The 21,891-nt window shown below is 41.5% G+C and overlaps 1 protein-coding gene across 1 annotated transcript in view; it reads right to left on the reverse strand.

Moving 5' to 3' along the window:
- Window positions 1–21,891, reverse strand: part of TLN2 (talin 2) — a 474,484-nt gene that overhangs the window by 229,820 nt on the left and 222,773 nt on the right. The window contains exon 3 of the mRNA XM_026455077.1: window positions 20,804–20,879. The gene's annotated coding sequence lies outside the window, so the exon portion shown is untranslated. The remainder of the gene's footprint in view (window positions 1–20,803; window positions 20,880–21,891) is intronic.

A 21,891-nucleotide genomic window follows, 5' to 3' on the forward strand; every position in this document is an offset into this window, starting at 1 on the left:
GGAGGGGGTGCCATGGTGGCCCAGAAAAGGGAAAAATTAGAAGGAAGCCCATCGTGTTAAGTTGGAATGTGAAGTATTGGTGTGAATCAGGGGTTTCAAGATAGACACACCCGTGTGTGCGCCCTGCAGCAGCATGCACATACAGAGATACACAGGTCATCCTCATTATTTGTAGATCCCGTATTTGCAAATCCACTTGCTAAAATTTACTTGTGACCCCAAAATCAATACTCCTGGCACATTTGCAGTCCCTCATGGACAAGTGCAGAACAGCAAAACATTTGAGCTGTCAGCCTTGCATGTTCCCAGCTGAGGTCACCCAGCAACACTCTGCTTTCTTGTTTCAGTCTCCTAAATGTCTCCGTTTCACAGTTTATTTAGTGCCAAGCTGTTTGCATCTTCTGCCTTTTGTTGATTGTGCTGTTTAAAATGGCCCCTAAACATAGTGCTGAGGTGCTGTCTAGCATTCCTAAGCAGAAGGAGGCTGTGATGCGTCTTACAGAGAAAATGCATGTGTTAAGTTTTGTTCAGGCTGTTGTCCCTGAATTCAATGTTAATGAATCAACAATATATATTAAGTAAGGTATATTTAAATAGAAACACACATAAAACAAGATTATGTATTGACTGGCTCACAAAAATTTTGTGACCAGAGTCCTACAGGAATTCAAGCCCGTATTTCTCCTAGGAACTATTTGCTAATTCAGTATTTGAAGAGCCTTTACAGAATATAACTGCTGTAATAAAACAATTACTGTAAATAACAAGAATCAATGGAATTCCTTAACTCTGTCCATTGAGGTAGTCTAGGATGAGTGATATCCAATAGCAAAAAGCATATTTAGTACTCAGATCTTGACTTCTGATTATCTTTTTTTGTCATAAAAGAAAGCAGGGCTCTGTGGAAAAATGGCTAGTTCTAGGGTTGGAGCACAGTAAGTACAAGATGAGCCTGGTAGGTCTTATTGTGCCAGAAAGCAAAGAATTGTTCAAAGAATGTTGGAGATGGATTGAAAGCACATAGTTTGAAAGGGCGTCTACTGGCTAAATCCAGAACAATTTGCACGTCAAAATAATGATAGTAACATTATAGCTTGATGAATAAAATATGAAACATAAGTCCACACTGGTATAAATAAATGAATTAAATACAATGAAATTTTCATGAGGGATGGGATAGCTACATAGTTTCAAAGTACCCCTACACAAAGAGAATAACTTTTCCCGAGGCAAAAGCTAGCCAAGACCACCTCAGTCAAACTTCTGTCAAGTGACGAGGTAGGCACCATCGGTAACAGGACACATCTAGATTGGGCACCACATGATGGGGTGCAAAAAGAACATGGCATCCCTTCTGTGATATTCCTGTCAACAAAGCATCAGCTGAATTCAAGAATGTAGAAAGACACAAACCTCAACTGAGGGATACTCTACAAAATAACTGGCCTTTCACCTTCAAGAGGGTCAAGGTTATGAAGGTCAAGGAAAGGCTTGTGACCTGTTCCAGCCTGAAGGAGACTAACAGCACAAGACAAGTTAAGGCAACACATGACTCTGAACTTGACCCTTTCACTATAAAGGACATGGCTGGGACACTGGGTAAAACCGGAATGGCATCTGAGAATCAGATGATAGCAATTTTGATGATTGCACTGTGGCTGTGTTCAAGGATATCCTTTTGTAGGAAATACCTGCTAACATAAAAGAAATGGTGGGTGATTGTGCATTAGGTCACCAACTTACAATCAAATGGTTAAGAAACCTTTTTTGTGCTATATTTTCAGCTTCTCTGTAAGTCTGTGATTGTTTCAAAAACTTTTGAAGTATTATTTTAAGGCTGTGTAACATAGAACAGTCAGTGTGACAAGGGAGGAGGCCCGGGGGAACATTCATCTTTGTTTCTTCATCTATCCCTAACTTAACTCACCACCACCACCACTGCAAGCCCACAAACCCTCCAGGCTAGTGCCTGGCCTCTACGCTCCCTTGCACAGCCACAATGCCTACTGGAATTCTCTACCCAAACAGACTTCCTATTGCCCATCTTATCCCTCCTCTGACTTCTGTATGGTCCTAGCGCCACTCCACCCCTAATCCCACAGGCTCTCCGTTGTTTAGAAATAATCTCCCTCAAGTTCTCTCCTAGACCCCCTCTCCTCCTGGTCCATCCCATGTACCCTCAGGCCTTGCATTCACCAGTTCTGCACAGAAGCCAGATCTCTCCCTTGCACCCCTTATCCAAGTCTACCCCCACCTCCCCAAGGTCTTTCACAAGCATAGCAAATTCATCTTACTCAAAAATAAACTCATCACCTCTCCCTTGTCTCCATGTCTTCCCAACCTGCTTCCCTCCTGTGTCGCTGATCTCAGTAACTTCACAATCCACTCACCTCCCAACACTAGAAATAGAGGGTCATCCTAGACACCAATGTTAACTCCTAAATCATTCTCAAACCTGTGCTTTCCTCCTACTCTATGACACTGCCATCCCATTGTCTCCTGTCCAAATTCCTGCAACAGCTTCCCAGCTAGGCTCCTCACGTCTCTTCTTATGCTTCTTCAGCGCACTCTCCACATCCCAGCCAGTGTACTCCTGAAAATTCAAGTCTGACTACAGCTCACTAAGCTTAAATCCTATAATGGATGCCCACTATTCTTAGGGAGACATCTAACACCACCCCCACCGCTTATTAGATCTTCCAAAATCCATTTATCAACCCTAACTCTGTCTTAAACCCTCTGCACCAACTATATAAAAATATTTTCCTTTTCCAACAATGCTGCCAACATTCAGCAGACTGCCTGGCACTTTGTAGATGCTCAATAAATGCTTGTTGAATAAATGAATGTCAATTAGAGTCAATTAGATCCAGGGGTGGGGAGAGTGAGTAGTAGACCAACTTAGTATTTCACAAACTCAAATCTTCAGATATGCCAAAGTATTGAACACACAACTCATGTCCTTGGCAAAAGCCTAACAAAAATGTCAGAGAGCTTGCATAAAATAATTGGCAGCTCAAATTCAAGGTCCTTGAGGTTAGACATTAGCAAAGAAGGGAAACACTTGTTCACAGTCAAGCAGGCAGCAGTTACACCACGGCTGGCTGTTGCATGCCACAGCATGACTCAATTCCACTACACTTAATGTGTGGGCTGTACTCCCCGTGGTGTGTAGATGGTGAACTCAAAAAGACAGGTGTGTGTGCATACACACACATACATGGACTTGTGCACACACACACAAAAGAGCAGGGAAGTGGGGAAATCGGGCCTTTTCCACATAGAGGTCAAATAAACCCTAAGGAATGAAGACAAAATCACAGCTAAAAACCAAAAGGGCCCCTTCTACAGAAACGCACTTGGTACACAACAGTTTGAAAGGAACAATCCTTTTGAACTTCTCGCTTATTATTCCTTATATTTTCTGTAAACTCCATTATAATACAGCCATTCTGGAGGCTTTGCTAAAGAATAGCAGCCAATATGCTCCCAACTGCTGTCATCCACTTTACTTTAGGTATTGCTGAAATTCAAAGGAGAGATGGAGTCAAGAAAGAACAATCTAAAGGCAACAGAATAAAGCTGTTCTAGCTTAAAACCATCAAGGAAGTGGAATCAGTAATCTAATTAAGAAGGTAGGTGGCACGGGTGGGCTAGCATCATCCTTTCAAGCATCAGAGAGGCCTTGTTGTCAGGATGACAAATAGAAAGCTACCATGACTTCTGTGACCCAAGGCTGCTCTGATGCCTATTAAGCATGAAGAGAGATCTTTTCCCCGGAGGAAAGAGAAAGTCTAATAGGAAGCCAAGGGCGCTTGAAGGGCAGGAGAAAGCCCCACAAGCGCAAAAAGGAAACAACCTCCAAGAGACCCAGGATCACGGGCAAGAAAATTACTGCTGTGAAGAGGCATGAGTGGCTCAGCCATATGGAAAACTCATCCGGAGATGAGGAAGGGGCAGAGGACTCCAGGCAGCGGTGGCGGTGACAGCGAGGAGGATGATGATGATGGTGGTGGCAGTGGTGGAGGTGGTGATGGTGACCACACAACAACAGCGGCCCACCGTGGAGTACTTGCTCTGTGCCAGGCCTGCACCGAGCATCGCCTTACAACAAACACTGTGAGGAGGGTGCTTGCTATTCATTTCACTCCACTCTACGCAGCAGATGACACAGCTACAGACTTACGCTACAATCTACACAGCTATTAAAGTGGTAGGACTCAGGCTTCAACCCAAGTCTGCCCAGTTTCAAAATCAATGGCCTTCTATTTGAAGTACTATTCCCGGTTACTTGTGAATGACTGTTCTTATCCAGATGAAAAAAGGCAGTGTCTGTTGGATAGGAAGTCAGCCAACAATACTAGGGTGAAGGAATGCTGTATCGCTGACCTTACACTTGGGTTAGCATGATAAAAGCTTCAGTAATGGATGACCAGGACCATGTTCTGACTCATCATCCTCCGTGGGGGAAATGAACTACTACTAGGCCTGGCTAGATTCTACTGTCACTAAACTTTACTGTTAAACCACAGGCATTCCTTTCCTGGTATTATTCACAATAATTTCAACTTAAAAAATATCTTTTTAGGCCAGGCGCGGTGGTTCATGCCTGTACTTCCTGTACTTTGGGAGGCTGAGTGTTTGGACGAACCAAGGCAAGATGGTGCACTTCCGGGTTCTTCATCACTAACTTTTCCCCCGTGCGCGGAAATGCAGCCGGGCCAGGGAAGGTGCAGACCAACCGGGCATGTGCCAGGTGACGTCAATCTGAAGAGACCAAGATTTACCTGGTCGCACCTGTGGAACGCCCCCGACACGCCCGTGCCCCGCCTATTGCCCTCCCACTCCTAGAAAAGCTGCTCCCGGCCAGCATCCCGCGCGGACTTCCCAGCCCCCCCGACTCCTGTCGGGACTGTGTTAGGAACTCCGTCCGAGAGCTTCACCGGGTGACTCTCTTGGCCTCCTTTGCCGGAGGCCGACAGACCTCTCCCTATCCACCTTCTTCCCTAGGTGACCAAAATAAATTTGCAGTTTTGCTCCTACCCTTGCCTACCTGCTGGTTCTTTTGTGCCCACTCTGGTGGTCTTAGAAAAACAAATCACTGAGGTGGGCAGATTGCCTGAGGTCAGGAGTTCAAGACGAGCCTGACTAACACAGTGAAACCCCATCTCTACTAAAGAATACAAAAAATTAGCCAGGTGTAGTGGCAAGTGCCTAGAGTCCCAGCTACTGGGGAGGCTGAAGCAGGAGAATGGCGTGAACCCAGGAGGCAGAGGTTGCAGTGAGCTGAGATTGTACCACTGCACCCCAGCCTAGGCAACAGAGCAAGACTCCGTCTCAAAAAAAAAAAAAAAAAAATTAGCCAGGCATGGTGGCAGGTGCATATAATCCCAGCTACTCAGGAGGCTGAGGCAGGAGAATTGCTTGAACCTGGGAGGTGGAGGTTGCAGTGAGTAGAGATTACGCCATTGCACTCCAGCCTGGGCAACAGAGTGAAACTCATCTCAAAAAAAAAAAAAAAAAAAAAACTTTTTGAAATGGTAAACACACTGTCTTCTTATTAGGTTCTCTCAGTCATCTCTAGTGCTATTGACTAATACTACTTCACTAGTGACACTGGTATAACACTACTACCTCTAGACAAGTCTATCAAAATATGTCACATGAAATGTATCTGAGGAAGGGAAATTCCGACAGACTGCCCTTCTACCCCTGATTGTGGTATCAGGCACATCTGAAGAGGCAGTTCGTGAAGATGGGAAGGGTAGTTCGCTTGCAGCTTGGGGAGGTTGCAGGTCTAAACATCATGTATTGATTGCCTAGACCTCTTTGCCGCTACGGTGTCCAACGTGATTTAGACACACCAATGACATGGGCTTATGGGTGACTCTGGTGTTCAACCAAGTCACAAGGAAGAAAAGCAGAGCACAAAGTTATCCATAAGAAGCAAGACCTCCTCGTGGAGGAGGCGTGTGTCTAAGCTGGCAGGTCAAGTGCCGGATTCTCAATTCAACAGCCTCTCACAGCAACAGCCGCAGCCTAACTTCCCTGATTCTGGTAGGAAAAGATGGTGCTGGGGATAGGGAGTAGACCGGAAGCTCAACCCAAAGCCTGTTCCTCCCAAACTGCCAAGGATTCTGGACGTGCTTGCCCCTGGATTAAACTGACTCCAGCTTTAATTCCCTAGAGTAGATTCTGTGTCCAACACAGGAAATGTGAATAAAAACAAGAAGCTCATTGGTTTTACTAGTTTATTAAATTTGTAAAATATTAGGTATAAAATACTCAGCCACAAAGGATAAGGAAACAAACTCAATTTATTTTAATTATATTTTAGTCTAATACCATTTAGGCTAGGATATTTCATATAAACTATAGTACTGCCCAATTTTATAAACTTAACCTATACTGTAATTCAACTCATTCATAAACATGAGATAACTTGACCTACTTTCTAGTATATTCGGCTCCTTCTTGTCTGCATTAATCTGTAGTGACATTTTAAAAGTTGCTCTAATAATTTCCATTATATGAAAATGCACTTTTCATTTACATCACCTTTGATTTTATTCCCACAAACAAAATACTGTTTTTTCAAGTTAGCCTGCAAATGTAGTAAGAAACAAGACATAGAAGACAGCTGATACAAAAAGTTCACCTCTGATGGGCTCAATTTTGGGTTTCTTAATGTGGGAAAGGGGGAAGGAGGAAGAAGAGGCAAAGAATGAGAAAATTTTGCCCTAGGTCCACATGCTGCAGGATGGTAGGTTTGGGTCAATGTATAATCTGTGGAAAATCATAGACTACAGCTTTGAGAGATCAATATAAATCCCTTATTGAATAATATGAGCTCCATGCTTCCCGATAGCTCCGTAATCTCAAATAATTAAAAAAAAAAAAAAAAAAAAAAAGATGACAACAAAGAAGAGAAGAAATCCACTTTCCACTCCCACAGCCGCCTTCCAACTATACACTGCAACCACCAACACCCTCCTGAACCTGGGCTCCTTCCCTCTTATGAAGCTCTCTTTAATACACTGTTAACAATCGCCCCCCAACCGACCTGTTTCTTTTTTTTTTTCTTTTTGATACAAGGTCTCACTTTGTCACGCAGGCTGGAGTGCAGTGACTCAATCACAGCTCACAGCAGCATCGAATCTTCTGCCTCACCCTCCCAAGTGGCTGGGATGGGAGGTGCATGCCACTACCCACTACCCCCAGCTAATTTGTGTGTGTGTGTGTGTGTGTGTGTGTGTGTGTGTGTGTGTGTGTGTGCGGTGTTCGTTTTGTTTTAAGAAATGGGATCTCACTTTGTTGCCTAGTGTGGTCTCAAACTCCTAGGCTCAAGTAATCCTCCCACCTCAGCTTCCCAAAGTGCTGAATTACAGTAGACAGCCACTGTGCCCTGCCCTGACAACCCTTTTGAGCAGCCCCCTCATACGTGCAAGAATTTTCTATGGCTCCCAAATGCCTAGAGCACAGGTTGACAAACTATGGCTCAAATGCTAAGAATGGTTTTTATAATTTTAAAGGGTTAAGGAAAAAACCCAAATGAATTATATTTCATGATACATAGAAATTATATGAAATTCAGATTTCAGTGTCCATAAATCAAGTTTCATTGGAACACAGCCACACCCATTTATGACTTGTCTATGCCTGCTTTCTGTGTGCCAACAGCAGAGTTGAATAGCTGCAACATAGGCAGTAGCCTCAAATATTTGTAGTTGAGTCCTTTGCCAGAAAAGATTGCTAACTTCTGGCCTGCATTGTAAAATCCATAGCCTTTGGCCTAGCAATACAGGTCATCAAAATATCTAACAGGCCTTCCTATAAACCTTATTTACTTGAAGACAATGTAGACTCCACTGAAACATCCTTCTCTATTTCTCCCAAAATGACTTCCTTTTCCTTTCCTGCTCCAAAGCTCTGTTCACTCCCAATAGTCTGTAGACATCCTGCTTTGTCTTTACAAAGGGAGTCACCTCATATATATATTTAACTTCCATGAGGTTAAAAAAGAATAATGATTTTAAGAGTATCAAGGCTATTCTCCACAAAGCTATTTGTAATTGTAAAAGATGAAAACTACCCAAATGTCCATCAATGAGGCACAGGTTGAATAAGGGAGAGCAAATCCACACAATGGAGGAAGAGGCAGATGCACAAAAGAGTGAGGACTCTCTCTCTCTCTCTATGCCACTACAGAAGAGCAACTAGGGGAAATTAAATAAATAAAGCAGAGTGGAGAAACGTGCATGCAGTATGCCTCGCTTAACTAAGAAGGGAGGGAGATACTAATACAAAAGTAGGCACACATTTGCTAACAAATATTTAGAAAAAAAAAAAAAAACACTACAAGGTAAACCATAATTTTCTCCATTGTTACATATGGGGTGGGAGAAAATAGGATGGAGAGAGAACTGGGGTAAAAGCAAACACCTCTAGCTATAAACTGAATGTTTGCTTCCCCAAAATTCATATGCTGAAACTTTATCCCCAGTACTGTGGTATTCGGAGCTGGGGCCTTTGGGAAGTGATTAGGACATGAAGGCTCAGCTCTCATGGAATAGTGCTCTTATAAAAGAGGCCCCAGAGTTGCCTTTCCCTTTCTGCCATGTGAGGATACAACAAGGTGGCTGCATCTGTAAACCAGCAAGTGCACCCTCACCAGACACTGAATCTGCCTGTGCCCTGATCCTGGAATTCCCAGCCTCCAGAGCTATGAGCAATAAAATTTCTGTTGTTTATAGGCCACCCCATTTATAGCAGCCAAAATGAACTAAGAGACTACAGAGTAAGATTTCATAGATGGACTCTGGAACCCTGACAATACTGTACATAATTATTTAAAATTGAAATTGAAAAAAGGAACCTCCAAAAACTTAAAATAAAAACCAATGAACCTAACTATGCATTCAGTTGGTGGCACAATCACAGAGAGAAGGCCTATTCAAAATATCTTTCAAATATAGACTGTTGTGTATGCAGCATGAGATAAAGCAGATGAAAAAATATGACAGTATCACTGAGAACTGGATTTTTGGCACGGATGAAAGAACAGAGTATATAATTGATGAAACTAAGTAAAAATCCTGCCCATCTGAATTTCACCTGGAAGTATCAGTATGAAGTAATAATCTACACACACACCCTAGTTCTGCCCACTGTAAGTATCCAGAAACAATGATAAATACAGTAGCAAGAAACATGCCTTGTTTCTATATTGTGCCTTCTAAATACTCAAGGAAACCAGGGCTCCTTGGAGAACTGGCAGATCTCAGTCTGGGGCAAGAAATGGGTAAGACAATCCCATAACATTTGATCTCACCAGAAAGTACACAAAAATACAAAAAATTCATGAGTCATGTCAAAAGGACTCGGGAGCCAATTTAGATTCCACTGTCCAAATACAGGACAATTTGAGCATCAATAAGTATATTAAATTGAAACACATCAATTAAATTACACTAAAAAAAGAAATAAAATATCAGGGATTGCTTTTGGATACTGCTGCTTTGAAAATAAAAGAACTTATTTATCCTGACTTTCCAAGATAAATTTCAGGGTGAACAAATAAACGATGAGAGTATAAAGTTATAAAGTTCCTCTTTATATAAGTATTCTAGTATATAAACAAGGTAGGAATGATAAGAATTAGAATATCACTATTTTGCAATCACTAATGAATTAAGAGATACAGGCAATGATCATCAATTGCTAATAATGTAACAAAGAGTCTACAGTCACTATGTATTTCTCAATGAAAATATATAGCCTGCCTACATGTATTCTTGCCAAAGAACAAACTAATAAAATAAAAAACATACCCCAAGAGATCTGAATCTGACCAAACCTTCATATTCAACTAACAAATCATAGAAAATACAAGAAAGAGAGGAATATGTTAAACAGCACAGTGGGAAAGCAACCACCAAAATCCGGACTGTAGAACCAAACTGTGGGGTTTCTCAATGTTGACACAACTAACATTTTGAGTCAGATACATTTTTGTTGTGGGGGGATTCCATGTGCTGTACCATGTGTAACAGCATCTGTGGCCTCTACCCACTCAATGTCAGTAGCATTCCCCAGTTGTGACAACCAAAAATGTCTCCAGATATTGCTAAATATCCCAAGATTGGGAAGGAGAATTATCCCTGTGTGAGAATCTCCGCTCTAAAAAATAAACAACCCAGTTTCATCAACAAATCACAAGCGTCAGAGAAGGTATGGAGAGATAGAGAAGAAGCCTATAGATGAAAAGATTAGAGACATATTAACTAACTGCAATGAATAAGTCTCATTTGGATCCTGATTCAAAGAAACTTAAATAAGATAATTGAGAAAATCTGAACTTTAGCTTGATATTGGATAATATTCAGAAACTATTAACTTTTATATTTTTGGCACAATAAGAGAATGTAGGTAATTTTTAAGTTCTATCTATTTGACACATATACTGAAATAGTGACAGAAAACAATAAAGAGGTGCTTCAAAATAATGGGTGGGAAGGGGGAAGTGGACAGAAAAAAGACTGGCTCAGAATTAATCATCTCTGGACTTGGGTAATACATGCACAGTTCTCTATAAAATCCTCTTCACTTTTGAATATGTTTGAAAGTTTCCTTTTTTAAAAGTATGAATAAACAAATCTGGCAGGCAGTTCCATTCCCATTTCTCTCGGTGAGCATGTGAGCCCACATGACTGTGGGAGGGAATATAGGAATTTATAGTGCCCTGGGCTTGTCAGTGCTTCTTGGGATCCCGTCTTGATGCTGAGAATGAGTCCATTGTTGAAAACATGGCCCTTAAATGCAGGGGCCAACTGCTTAGCAGCAGGCTGCTCCAACACTGCAGGAAAAGTCCACTAGCTGGACTCACTGGGAGACAGAATACTGGCCTCTAATGTGGCACCTTCCTAAGGGGTATTCACGAGAAATTATGTCTATAAGGAATTTTTGCCTGATGTGCTGAATTTCGTTCACCCCAAGTAAGGTTCCACTGCACCGCACCAAAATTTTACTCATCCTGGAAAGAGCCCAAGTCGCTGCACAGCCTCTGTGAGCCCTCCCATCAGTCCTCAACAGCCCCCCTCAGGACTTCATTCCAGGTGAGAGAAAACTAAACTTCTGTCCTGTATAACCCACTTTGTTTTCAGTCTTTTCAGCTACAAGCGGCAAAAACTCACATCAACTCGGAGGAAATCCCACCTCCTCTTGGAAACCTGCTCTACCCGCTCGAGCAATATCCCCTTCTTCCTCTCAACTTTCCTTCTGCTCATCTGTCATCTACCACAGACCCCTCGGCACTGCAGTGTTTTTGGAAACATGTAAACATGAAAGAACAACGCCCAAGTCATCATATCCTCCACGGTCAATTTTTATTTCCTTCCTGGTTTAGGGTATTGAATCCACTTCCTCTGAATCCAAACTTCTGAGAAGAGTGGCCAACAGGGACAGCAAGCGTTCCCTCCCACGTTCACACAGCTCACCCTCCATGCCGGCAACAACCTCTCTAAAGGGAAGGCAAATGAACCCAGCATCCGGGACCACCTGGGTGAGCGGAGCCAAAAGTTCTCCTGCAGGAGAGATTGAGTCACTCCCCATCCCTTAGAGATCGATAAACTGAAGAATATAGAACATATCTGGGAAATATTTAGGATCAGGTAAAAAGGCTTTGTAAACTTCACTGATGTTCCCCCTCTTGATGAACGGTTGGAGTCTGCCTCAGATTTACATTTTCCAAATAGATTTGTGCCACTACATCATTTGTATCCAGGTTTCACCGGATTTGTAAAGCTGTGAAGATTACTGATCTTTGTATAAGAGAGTAAAAGCTGTCACATACAGATTACAAATCTATTTGCTCAGCATTCTATCCTGTCCTTACAACCAATCAATATAAAAAATTTCAAGTCAGAGTGAGATCACTGTAAGTTGATGGTAGGGTAACCTTGGACTACTTATCACTATCAAGTTTAAATGTGGGACATCACCCTTGGTCATCACTGCAACCAGTTAAATATTGACTTCCCACTATCTCTTAAGACTTGACCTCACTAAAGCCAAATGTCTCCTCCTTAAGTAACTGAGGCACAGCTCTAAAGATGTTTCCTTTTATTCAATACCTATTTGGGGGCATAAACATCATTGGAAAAGAAGCATACTTGCACGGAGACAGCACATGTTAATGCCACCACCCTGGCCTGACACAGAAGTAACAAGGAGGAACTGCATCCACAGCCACCCAATCCTCAATGTGCTATTCCAGGGGAAAGCAGAGAACACTTCTTTGGTAATAGGCCTGTGGAGAGACACCTGGTTCCGCGGTCAAGGCTTCATCTAGTTCTGTCTAGTGAGGAGGAGTGGGAAGGACACCAACACTGTGTATGGGCCCCATCGCCCAGGACACCTGCCAACCATCCGCTCACTACCATAGGAGGAAACTCACAAACACCAGGATACTAAAAGATTTATTCAGACCACCATTCTGAATTTACTTTTAACACTTCTATTTTCTCTCCATTCCTGAGAGAAAATAGAAATGTCAAAAGTAAAACTTGATTATCTTTCTAAACTTTCTTCCAAAATAACCACAAAAACACACGAAGCATTAAAAGAATCAAATGGACTTGACTTACACAGACACACTTCAGGCTATGAGAAAACACAAAATACAATAATGGTCATTGATAAAATACCTTTTCCCATTTACCAGTGGGGTTGGTAAGAGGTCCAAATTCTCGCATCAAATTCACCAAGGGAACACCAGGCAGAGAAGGATGTTCCGCTGTCCACACACAGCAGAGTTCTTTAGAATGAGCTCCTGGCCACAAGGCAAACCCACAACAAGACGAGACTGGGAACGAGGCAGAGCTGACTCTGCTACAGCAGCAGTGATTTTCTGGGGTAAAAACAGAGGTCTGTGGAGGAACGTGTGCGAGACATGCCAGAGCCAGAGAAGTCTTTTCCCACCTATAAAATACAGCTGGCCACCATGCTTTCAGCCTGCCACAGGATCCAAGAAGCACTTCCCAGTACAGGAAAGGTCTCAGAAGTCACCCACCCAGGGTCTAACTTCTTTGTGTGTGAAATGTCAGTGATAACATCTGTTCTACAAGGCTGGTGTGAGAATTTCAAGAGACACCAGGCTTCAAGGATATAGGTGCCTAACATTTCAGGTCCTCAATACATGATTGCAAATTTTATAGATCAGGCCACTGCACCATCTAAGACACCACAGCCTGGGCTGATTCTCCAATACATCCCTAATCTGAAACTCTGAAATCTGAAATGTTCCAAAGTCTGACACTTTCTGAGTGCTGCCAAGACACCACAAGTGGAAAATTCCATACCTGACCTCATGTGACACGTCACAGTCAATGTACAGTCAAAACTTTGTTTCACGCACCAAATTATTTTAAATAATGTATAAAATTACCTTCAGACTATGTGTAGCAGGTATATGTAAAACATAAACTTCATGTATAGACTTGGGTCCCGTCCCAAAGACATCTCATTATGTATATGTAAATATTCCGAAATCTGGGGGAAAAAAATGAAATCTGAAGCACTTCGGGACCCAAGCAGTCTGGAATAGGAATGCTCACACTGTAGTAATCACGAGCTTTCTTTGGCCACTGGCACTTGCTGAGCCCTGTGCAGCGTGCCTAGAGATCAACCTGTCCTGACCAAGGAGGGTGGGCTGTGAAAGCAAGACCTCCAGAAACAAAGCCGGCTCCTGAAAGAGGCAATGGGATGACTGAGAACCTAGAAGAACTGGAGGCTAGATTCAAGACAGCTGCTGTGGTATAAAAGGGGAATCCATTTAAACATACTCCACTGAGGGGCAAAAGGGTGAGGACTTCAGGCTCTGAGGATTAGAATCTCACTCTACAACTAGGTTCCATTGGGAACAGCATCTATTTAATCACAATACAGGAAACACCACTTGTTGGTTTTTAACATTCAGAATCTAAAGATAAAATCATGGAAGGCTTTATTGAGTAGAGACGGGGTTTTGCCATGTTGGCCAGCCTGGTCTCAAAGTCCCGACCTCAGGTGATCCACCTGCCTTGGCCTCCCAAAGTGCTGAGATTACAGGCATAAGCCACTGCACCCGGCCTTATAATTAAAATGTTAAAATATATTAACAAATAAAAATTATACAACATGCGATAACATGTCATTTTTAAATATGTATTATCATAGAATGACTAAATCAAGCTAGTTAACATATGTATTACCTCACATATTTGTTGTGACAAGAACACTTTACATCTACTCTTAGCAATTTTCAAGAATACATTATTAGCTGTAGTCAACATGCTGTGCAATAGATCTCTTGAACTTACTCTTTCTATCTAACTGAAATTTTGTATCCTTTGAACAACATCTCCCTAGCATTGGTAACCATCTCTACTTTTATGAGTTCAACTTTTTTAGATTCCACATGTAACTAAGAATGTGGGTATTTGTCTTTCTATGCCTACCTTATTTCACTTAAAATAACGCTCTCCAGGTTCATCCACGTTGTTACAAATGACAATCTCCTTTAAGGCTGAATAGTATTTCATTGTGTATGTATACCACATTTTCCTTATCTATTCATCCACTGATGGACACTTACGATGATACCATATCCTAGCTACTGTGAACAGTGCTGCAATGAACATGGGAGTGCAGACATCTCCTCAACATGTAAGGTTACCGGATCACATGAAGTTCTGTTTTTAATTTTTTGAGGAGTCTCTAATCTATTTTCCATTATGACCCCATTAACTTACATTCTTTCCAGTGATATACAGGAATTCCCTTTTCTCCACATCCTCGCCAACACTCATTATGTCTCATCTTTTTTTTTTTTGAGATGGAGTCTGCAGGACTCCTGGCTGGAGTGCAATGGTGCAATCTCAGCTTACTGCAACCTCTACCTCCCAGGTTCAAGCAATTCTCCTGCCTTAGCCTCCCAAGTAGCTGGGATTACAGGTGCCCACCACCATGCCTGGCTATATTTTGTATTTTTAGTAGAGACAGGGTTTCACCATGTGGCCAGGCTGGTCTCAAACTCCTGACCTCAAGTGATCCCCACCTCAGCCTCCCAAAGTGCTGGGATTACAGGCGTGAGCCACCTCACCCAGCCCATCTTTCATTGTTTTGATGATAGCCATCCTAACAAGTGTGACGTACTATCTCACTGTGGTTTTAATTTTCATTTCCCTGATGATTCCTGATGAGTATTTTTTCATATACCTGTTGGCCATTTGTGTATCTTCTTTTGAGAAATGTCTGTTCAGATTCTTTGCTCATTTTTAATAGGATTATTTGTTTTTTTCTATTGTTTGAGTTCCTCATATATTCTGCATAGTTACCCCTTAGCAGATGCATGATTTACAAACATTTTCTCCCATTCTCACGCTGTCTCCTCACTCTTGATTGTTTCCTAAGCTTTGCAGAAGTTTTTTAGTTTGATGTGATCCCATTTGTCTATTTCTCTTTTCATTGCCTGTGCTTTTGTGTTGATATCCAAAAAAAATCTTTGCCCAGACCAATGTCACGGAGTTTTTCCCGTATGTTTTCTTTTAATAGTTTTACTGTTTCAGGTCTTATATTGATGTCTTTCACCCATTTTGAGTTGATTTTTGTATATGATGTGAGATATGATTTAATTTCATTTTTTTGCATGTGGATATCCAGTTGTCCCAATACTATTTATTGAAGAGACTGCCCTTTCCCCTTGTGTGTTCTTGGCACCTTTGTCAAAACTCAATTGAGGTGGGCATGGTGGCTACATCTGTAATCCCTGCACTTTGAGAGGGTGACATAGGAGGATCACTTGAGCCTAGGAGTTTGAAACCAGCCTGGGCAACATAGGGAGACCTTGTCTCTCCAAAAATTTAAAAATCAGCTGGGCATGGTGGCACATGCCTGTAGTACTAGCTACTCAGGAGGCCAAAGTGAAAGGATCACTTGTGCCTAAGAGATCAAAGCTGCAGTGAGTCATGATCTCACCACAGCACTCCAGCGTGGGTGTCAGAGAGAGATCCTGTCTCAGAAACAAAACAAAACAAACAAGTAACAACAATAACAATCAATTGACCATAACTGTGGATTTATTTTTGGGCTCTCTATTCTGTTCCACTGGTCTATGTGTCTGTTTTTATACCAGTACCCATGCTGTTTCGATTACTACTGCTTTGTAGCATATTTTGAAGTCAAGTAGTATAATGCCTCCAGCCTTGTTCTTTTCGCTCTAGATTGCTTTGGCTATTCAGGGTCTTTTGTGGTTTCATACAGATGTTTCTTATTTTTAGCCATTTGCATACAATATTTTGACTTAAATTTTTTAAATAAAAGATCCTCCATAAGACCATTGTTTACATCACAGCAGTAGGATTTTCCTCAACGTTTATCAGGCTTTAGAGTGGTGTGTTGACAGCACTGCAGCTGGCCCTACATGTGTTTATTTTAATCTTAGTAAAGTCATGTTTACACTCTATAAGTAGTACACTAGTTATTTTATGGATTTGGAAAGCTGTCCAATTCTCATTTACTGTAAACAGAATAGAATGGCCATTTTAGATCTTCACAGTATGGAATTTCGCAGCTAAAAAAGAAAGTGATTGTTTCTAAAGGTTCAATTTCTACAAAAAAAAATACTCAATTGCAGATAAATGTATTCTACAGTCATCGAGTCCATGAAATCCAATCAATTCTTACATAGAGAAGTCTCAAATCTTGAATTCTCCAGGAGGGCTTAACATGGAAAGAAATTAACTGATGAACATAATTAGCCAAAAAATGTAAGGAAACAGCATATCCTATTATACCATGGATTAGTAAGTTTAATTATGAAAAACAGCCTGGAATTTTTTTTTCTTTTTTTGGTGACAGAGTCTTGCTCTGTCACCCAGGCTGGAGAGCAGTGGCGGGATCGCGGCTCACTGCAACCTCTGCCTCCCAGGTTCAAATGATTCTCCTGCCTCAGCCTCCTGAGTAGCTGGGATTATAGGCACCCGCCACTACGTCTGGCTAGTTTTGGTATTTTTAGTAGAGATGGGGTTTCACCATGTTAGGCTGGTCTCCAACTCCTGACCTAAGGTGATCCGCCCACCTCGGCCTCCCAAAGTGCTGGGATTACAGGCATGAGCCACCGCATCCAGCCTAGCCTGGAAATTGTTATTGTTGTTCTGAAACATTTACTAAGCACAAACAGCAGAGTGAGGAGCCCAGCCTAGGTCCAGGACTCTTGATTGACAGTGCCAAGGAGGACTCTCAGTCACTCAGGGAGCCGATAGGTGGAAGAGCAAGTGATGCCTGCAGTCATCAAGAAGCATGATCCAAAGAATCAGCTAATGGAGGGTGGCAGGAAGACGAAAGTGCATAACAGGTTACATTTTTAATGAAGTAAAGGAAGCATAGAACAACTTCTCTTCACTGACATCATAGCCCTTAAGTGACTGGTACAGAATGACAAAGAACTGCAAAGATCCTCCTTTGAATTTCACAGATTCAACAATTCTCCCTAAACAGCAGTGGGAACTAAAAATTCCCTGAGAGCCAAAAACAGTAGTTTTCATTGAAAATAGATTTTAAAATATTTTTCTTACAAGCCTTCAAGGAACACAAAGGTCAGAATATTGCATTTAATCTCAAATTCAGAATATATCACAAGTCATTACATAAAATGCTAAACAAATCATTTATCATTCTCCCACCCCATCTATCAATCTCTCTTTTCTCACATGCACACGCATACATGCATGCATGTAACTCTTTAAAGCATCATGTTTATTCCTGCAAAGCGTGGCAGTCTCAAATTCTCAATTGCTCATCTCTACAAGATCTCATCCAGAATGTCTTAGGCTTATGAGAGGCTCAAGAACATGACTGATTGGTTACATTGTTCATTCATTAACTTTTATTCAGACTTGGACTCGTCCAGATCACTTAAAGCAATTCTCCTTCCTCTGGTTTATGCCAAAATAAAAGCTCCTGCTAGCATTTACTCATGACTATATACTTTCAGACATGTTAGGATTTCAGGTAATCTGTCCTATTCCTATACATTTAAGACAAATGTTTCTGTTGTTGTTCAACACAGCTTTTTCTTAAAAAGGGAAGAGAATAAATATTCCCGGGTAGAGGAAACCCATGTGAAGCATACCAGTCAGGCAGTAAACCAACAGTTGACAGAACAGAAAATAACTAGGTAAGTCTGTCAAATTTCATTTAGGTTTCCCAGAAAATCAGAATGTTAACACAAATGAAAGCCAGAAATCACTAAGGGAGAGTTCCAAAGGACTGAACCACCATATTTCAATCAACGCAGAGCACACGTAACTTCTCAGGACTCTCAGAAGCAGCTAGGATTGTGCAGGCTTCTTGGAATAGGTATTGCCACTCTTCCCCACATCATTTTGCTGTGCTAAATAATTCAGTCCTTTATTCCCTCTGTCTTCCTCCCACCCTCATCCTCACACATATCCCCATACCCCAAGGAGAAGTAAACAGAAAGTAGTTTTCCATTTCCCACAGATGACGGCTTAAGAATCCACCTGGAACGCTCGTTTCAGATCTGAAGTCTTGGGAAAGGCTTCGATCTGCTGTGTTGCCTGTCCCCTGTGCCCCAGGTCTTTCAGCCAGATCGGACCACTCAGCACCCTCTGTGGGTCCTCAAAGGACAATATCCACCCCTGGATTCTCAGATGGTCCTCTGGGCAGGCAAGCTCTTCTCCATCCTGAGCACACCTGATTCCATTGTCATCAGCTCGGAACTCTGGGCTGTGCCCTCGACCTCCACACCCAGCCTGGAGCTCCTCACACCCATGGTGTGCACTGGTCTCCTTGGAGTCTGCTATTCCACTCGCCTCACCCCTGGCTCTCAGCATCCCCACATCCCAGGCATAACTATCAGATCACACCAGGCCAGAGGCTGCCTCACAACGGTTGGAAGGAAAGGAGTCTGCACACTTCCATTTTTTTTGTCAATTGTCAATTTTTGTCTTTACCTTGACCATGGTGTGACTCAAAGCTAAACTGGATGCTCGCATAAATGGGCCATTTTTACTTAAGGTTCCCAACAGAATCCCTTCTGTTTGGCCCTCTGACCTCTTTAGTTCAACCATGCTAGCAGTAACAGCATTTTCTGGAAACAGGCAATGTATAAGTAAAGTAGCTTTCTTTCCTGCTTCAGAGGAATGATACAGTCTTAGAGGCAGAAGAGCCCTCAGCAGTCATGTGCCCCAGTATTTCCCAAACACCAGTTCTCAGACCAATTTTGGTTAGCCTATGGCTGCTAGTCACTGGACTACAGAGAAACAAGGAAGACACAGGAAATAAACAGCATTTTCATAATGCTAAATATGTACAATCTAAGGACAAGTTTAGGAATAATCCTATTCTTTTAGTATTATTTTCTCTTCAGCGAAATTATGTTAGTAGATGGCAGTTATTTTGTGAAAATAAATCTTTGATTAAAAACTCCACACACAAAATACAAAGAACAGTATGTAAATATATAGTGAACCCTCATTCACTTATCCAGCTTTAATCATCAACTTTCTTTACATACAGCCAAAAAAATTAGAAAAGGTCCTGAAATTGTTTTTCCTATTCCACAAAATTTGAAAGTATAGACATGACCATGTTAGGCCAATTTACACCTGAAGAGAAAGGACACCAAGATTAACTAACCTGTCCCAAGTTCTGCAGCTGGTCAGGAACAGAAATGATACATCTGGGGTGTGCCATGATACAGCTACTGAGTAAGAGCATCAACTAAGACCAGCAGAAAAACCCTGTGTCTCTGCCCAGGATACTTCACACACACACACTACTTGGGACCATACAACTCCCCTGGGACAACCAAAGAAGGAGAACAATAATCTACAACCAAAGTTTACTTTATCTCATGCTAGAACAATTGTTTCCCAACCATGGAGGGCTCGAGGAACCACCAACCAGTTTCAGTTCAAAGACTACCAGAGATATCAACGACAGACTAGATAAAAAAAATGTGCTACATATACACCATGGAATACGATGCAGCCATAAAAAAGAACAAGATCATGTCCTTTGCAGGAACACGGATGGGGCTGGAGGCCATTATTCTCAGCAAACTAATGCAGAAAACCAAATATTGCATATTCTCACTTATAAATGTGAGCTAAATGATGACAACACAAGGAAACAAACGGGAAGAGAGAAGAACAACACACACTGGGGCCTACTGGGGCATGGAGGGTGGGAAGAGGGAGAGGATCAGGAAAAATAACTAATGGACACTAGACTTAATAGCTGGGCGATGAAATAATCTGTACAACGAACTCCCATAACACAAGTTTACCTACGAAACAAACCTGCACATGTACCCCGAACTTAAAATAAAAGTTAAAAAAAAAAAAAAAGACAAAAAGACCACTAGAAGTTTCTGCATTAATTCCTTACCCAGCACTTACCCCCTCAAACCACCCTAAGAGAAGATTTATGAAGCAAACCAGGGTGACTGAATGAGAATTCACACTATAAGGTCCAATATGATTTAAAAAAAAAAAAAAAAAAAACAGCTACTCAGCTCTTCCTCTGGGCCCCTACCATCACCTCACCAAAGTACCAGGAGGAAAAATCAGACAGGAATGGGAATATTAGAACTGGGCACTCTATACACCTGCCTCACAGAACCACAGGAAGATCAAATGACACAGCATAACAGACAGCAGTTTTAACATTTTATAAAACTATACCAATGCAGGGGGTTGGCCAATTGATGAGAATAAAGTATCTTTGCTAAAGGACTTACCTTAAATTCTCAGTTTCTATTAAGAGTGGATTTCCCTGAATATATCCCGAAGCATGTGAGAAGCCTCCTGCAGCACCTAAAATAATAATAAAAATCATCAGAATCAAGTAATGTTTTTGAAAAAGAATCTCAATCTATACATTTGGTCATTTCCCCCACACTAAGCATGAAAGGAAATAACTCAGGAAACAATGAATTTCCGCCACAACACATGGGATGGGAATTTTCTTTACCCACAGGGAATTCAGGTCCCAGGACACTTATTTTGAAGACCAAAATCATGTTACTGCTGGCAAAGAGACAAAACACATTTTCTTCTTGTGGTAGGAATGCTTTAATGGTTCTGAATTTAAACAAAAACCAAATACAGACATCCACCTCCCTCAAGGTCGAAAACAAAAATCCCAGGCACTGCACTCTGCTTCTTTTTAAAATTAGTTTACACGAGGTGCTCTTGTCTTCTTTTTTTTCCCTATGTAGTTCCTCTAACACATCTGTGAAGTGGTCCCTTCTTGATTTTGCTGTTCCCATATGGCTCCTGGTTCTCTAAAGCACTGGGAACTCGCTCTGTGGAAACCCAACTTGAAGCAGAGAAGCCCTATAAGCAATTGTAGAAATCAACAAAATGGCCTAGCCACAGTTAACGAACAGGCGCCTGCGTGAGAACATGCACACATATCTACGAAACAGAATAAACATCCAAATACAGAATGAAGGATTCATATGAAACAGTCCCAAGTACGTGCAATCAAATCTGGGTGTACGGCAGACTAGTTAACAAACGGTGTTGGTTAGCATTTAAGAGAAGAAAACTCTACATCTCTCTCTCCCTACTTATGGAACAACAAACTCAAAATAAAAGGTTCCTTTTTTTATTTTTTGACAAAAAAATCATTTTTAAAATTTCTGTTCTATTTTTGCCATTCAAAAATTTTAGATTAAAAAAAATTGTTACTAGCTACATGTCTCAGTCCTTTATACTTCCATATTTTGGTGTCATTCTTAAAAAGGCCTTTCCTATCCTATATCTATATATATATTTTAAATTTATATCATACATATATATATATATATATATATATATATAT

This window comes from Piliocolobus tephrosceles, chromosome 6 (genome assembly GCF_002776525.5).
Source record: "Piliocolobus tephrosceles isolate RC106 chromosome 6, ASM277652v3, whole genome shotgun sequence".
Classification (NCBI taxonomy): Eukaryota; Metazoa; Chordata; class Mammalia; order Primates; family Cercopithecidae; genus Piliocolobus; species Piliocolobus tephrosceles.